Raw genomic sequence first — 4,445 nt, forward strand, 5'->3', positions numbered from 1 at the left:
GTGTTGTCCCTGTACACCAGAAGGTCAGGGGTTCAAATCCCCATCAGAGCTCATACCTAGGTTGCAGGTTCCAATCCTGGTTTGGGTGCATGTGAGAGGCAAACCAGTTTCTCTCCCACATTGATGTTTTTCTCCCTCTCAAATCAAACATACCCTCAGGTGAGAATTTAAAAAAAAATTTTTTTTTTAAAAGAAAGAAAAATATTGTCAACCTAGAATTCAATACTAGAAAAATGTATTTCAAACATAAAGGTAAAATGAACTCTGGGTGATGATGAAGTGTCAGTGTAGGTTTATTGGTTGCAGCAAGTATAACATTTGGTGGAAATGTTGATTATGGGGCAGAAGGTACACACGGGAAATCTCTGTATCTTCTCCTCAATTTTGTGTTAACCTAAAACTACTCTAAAAAACAAAGTCTATTCTTAAAGTAAGGTAAAAATTTTTTAAAATATATTTTTTATTAATTTCGGAGAGGAAGGTAGAGAGAGAGAGATAGACACATCAAGGATGAGAGAGAATCACTGATTGGCTGTATCTTGCGTGCTCCACACTGGGGATCAAGCCAGCAACCTGGGCATGTGCCCTGATTGGGACTGGAACCGTGATCTCGTGGTTCATAGGTCAATGCTCAAACACTGAGCCACGCCAGCTGGCAGTAAGGTAAAACTTTTTTTTTTAAAATATATTTTATTGATTTTTCACAGAGAAGAAGGGAGAGAGACAGAGAGTTAGAAACATCGATGAGAGAGAAACATCGATCAGCCGCCTCCCGCACATCCCCCACTGGGGATGTGCCCGCAACCCAGGCACATGCCCTCGACCGGAATCGAACCCGGGACCCCTCAGTCCGCAGGCCGACGCTCTATCCACTGAGCCAAACCGGTTTTGGCAAGGTAAAACTTTTTAAACAACAAAAAGAAAGCTAAGAAAATTCCTCATCAGCAAAACCTGCACTATTTGAAAAAAAACCAAAACACACTTTTCAGGCAGAAGAAAAATGATGCCTGATGGGAATTTGGCTCTACGTGATGGAATGAATGTGGCTACTAAGATTCTAGACATTACCTTAAAGAGAGAGCCTTTCAAGTCAGAGAACAATGAGACTCAGATGCACATTGTTTATTTAAAAATAAAACACCATTTGAGATATCAAACATAAAGAGACAGATTAAAAATGAAGGATGGAAACAGATATACTATGGAAATATTAATCTAAAGAAAAGAAAATGGACTCTATTGGCTACTTGGCTATAAATCAAAATAGATTTTAGGATGAAGAGTATTACCAAAGATAAACAGGGGTATTTTTCCCAATGATAAAGTGGTTAATTCAACAGACACATATTAATACTAAATCTCTCTCACACTCAATTGTTCAGTCCGTCCCCTTACCAGCCAGAAAGGAACAGTTTAGGGTCAGGATTGCAGTGACTGCTCCATGCAAATCTGCTTTCCACACACGGAAACAAAGTGGCCACCAGGGACCTGACTCACGGTGACTTGTGGGGAGAAGGCCTTGGATGGAAACTCCCTCACAACTTCCCTCAGCACTGGCCACCGCCTTGGTCACAGTCATTGAAACTCCCCCTGAGATGGCCACCGCCATCCCCACACCCAGAGGCACCTTGCTTTCTGAAAGCACTTCCCTGCCAGGTGTCACCAGGATCTGTCTACCAGGCATTTAAATGACAGAGGGGCATGGCCAGATTCTACTCCTTCCTCCCAAGTCCCCTTAGCGCACTCATCAGAAATGACCCTGGCCCTGGCCGATGTTGCTCAGTGGATAGAGCATCGGCCTGTGGACAGAAGGGTCCCGGGTTTGATTCTGGTCAAGGGCATGTACCTTGGTTGCAGGTTCCTCCCCAGCTTGGGTCCTGGTTAAGGCATGTGCAGGGGCAACCAATCCATGTGTTTCTTTCACATTGATGTTTCTCTCTGTCTCTTCCCATCTCTTCCACTCTCTAATAATCAATGAAAAAATATCCTCAGGAGAGGATAAAAATAAAGAAAGAAAAAAAGAAAGAAAGAGAAGAGAGAAAGAAAGAAAAGGAAAGAAAGAGAAAGAAAGAAAGAAAGAAAGAAAGAAAGAAAGAAAGAAAGAAAGAAAGGAAAGAGAAAGAAAGAAAGAAGGAAAGAAAGAAAGAAAGAAAGAAAGAAAGAAAGAAAGAAAGAAAGAAAGAAAAAGAATAAATTCATAAATGGAAAAAAAAACACCCTGGATTAGGGAGTGTTGCCAACCAAATCGATAAGCAACACTTGAGCGTATTCTCTGCAGGAGATTATAATGTAGGTAAACATGCCTATTGCTCTTGAATATCATTGGACTAAAGAGGAAGGACTCATCATGAATGCACTTCCTTTTGCCTCCAAAAAAGCTACCCCCTGAGCGTGGGGCGCTGGGCTCGGTCCAGTCTCAGGGCCACCGTTGCCTTCGCTGCATCTCAGAGCAAGGGTGAGGTTGTGGGAGACAGCGGCAGATCTCACAGAGCCTGGGATCCTGGGTGCCTTCAGAATGGGGTCCCACCAATGACGGGGAGGGCCTGGGGCAGCTGCTGTTCCCACAGGGCATTCCCCAGGATCCCCAGTCTCAGGGCCATGAGAGCTCAGCTTGGACGGGTCTGAGAAGAGCACAAACCATGGGCGCTCGGGCACTGATACAGGAGAGCTGGATGTGGCTGAGTGTCCCAGTGACCCTGAGGCCGTCCTTGCTTTGTGACATGGAGACTGAGGAGCTGGGTCTGTGCCCATTGCATCCCCCTTCCTTTCGCTGAGGAAGAGACACAGGACCTACCTGCCCCCTCACCCGCCACAGGGGCAATGCTAAGCTTTAGGAGCTTGCCCCTGAATGTCACCCTCCATGGGCACCCAGGGAGGCTCGGGTCCCGCGTCTCCTGTCCCTCCTAGCGACACCGGCCTGGTTCCTGGTGTGGCCTGAGACTGTCCGCAGACACTCAGCAAATGCCAGAAAGGCAGATTCCAAGGCCCCAGGAGGGCAGTTGAGCTCCAGGAAGCCACTTGGCCTCATCCAGAAAGATAGAAAGACAGGTCCCCTGGGGTTTTCCCGTCTGGACTCACATGAAATGATGGGTGTGCCCTGGGCTCCAAGGCCTTTCTTGTGACACACAGGACAGGCGAGAGGAACAATTTAATTGCTCTGGGTTCCCAAGGCTGCGGCCAACCCGGTCCCTTTATAAGGAGCGAAGCACGGCTCCCTCAGTCAGCGGCTCAGCTCCTGGCTCACCATGAGGCTCCAACTTCTCCTGCTTGCGTTCCTCTTCGTGTTCCTGTTGCCTGTCCCAGGTAAGAGGGGCGGACAGACGGACATCACGGGACTTCTCTCTCTGTGTCCCCTCCCTCTCTCCCTCTCCATCTCCGTCTCCCTCTCTCTACTCCTTCTACACACACTTTCGATCAAAGAGACTGAATGGTCGGTATTTTGTGGAAGAGCCACACTCAAGGGGCCAAAGAGCAGCATGTGGCTCGCAAGCCACAGTTTGCCGAGCCGCAGGTTTCCAACCACTTCCCTAGCCAGTTACCCAGTGGTTAGAGCATTGGTCCTTTAACTGAAGGGTTGCAGGTTCAATTCCCTGTCAGGGCCACATACCTTGATTGCAGGTTTGATCGCTGGCCCGGGACAGGGCGCGTGCAAGAGGTAACCAATCGATGTATCTCTCTCACATTGATCTCCCCCTCTCTCTTTCTCCCTCTCTCTCCTCCCCACTCCTCCCTCCCTTCCACTCTTTCTTTAAAAAAAAAAAAAATTTGATTTGGTTCCAGCCCAGAAGTGCAGAGTATCACAGTACAGATCTTTATACTAAAGTGAGGAGTCCTTGGTAACCCAGAGAATAGCAAGGCCCAGCCTTGACTGGGGAGCCACTGTTTGGGGCACCTCTGCGCCCCGTCTTCCCAGCTCAAAGGCCCTTCAACACACTCCTGCCATGGCTGCTCTTGGCTCAGGGCCAGGCAGCCCATGCACAGCGGCTCTGAAACCTGGATGCCAGCATCGTCCTTGCTCTTTCGTGTTAGGGAAACAGACCAAAAGGAGAGGAGGGAGGGAGAAGCGGGAGGCAAGGAGTAGACCTTAAATTATGTTGGAAAGCTCTTGTTTTATCTGTCTTCTTCTTGGCTGTATTCCAAGACAAGCCTTACCAGGGAGGGAGGTGGAGGGGACATGGCCTAGGGCGTGGGAGGAGCAGGAAGATGAGAGGGAAGGTGGGAAGGACTGAAGGGAGCCTCCCGGGAGGGCCAGGGCCTGTGAGAACCGGACCAGCAGAGAGTTCTCAGAGATTAGAGACACCATCACGAAAGTTTTCTTTCCACATGTTTTATTGATTTCAGAGAGGAAGGGAAGAGAGAGAGAGACATCAATGATGAGAGAGAATCATGGATCAGGTGCCTCCTGCATGCCCCCCACTGGGCATGTGCCCTTGACAGATTCAAAC

This window comes from Myotis nattereri (assembly GCF_964212035.1).
Source record: "Myotis nattereri genome assembly, chromosome: 2".
In the NCBI taxonomy this organism is placed as follows: domain Eukaryota; kingdom Metazoa; phylum Chordata; class Mammalia; order Chiroptera; family Vespertilionidae; genus Myotis; species Myotis nattereri.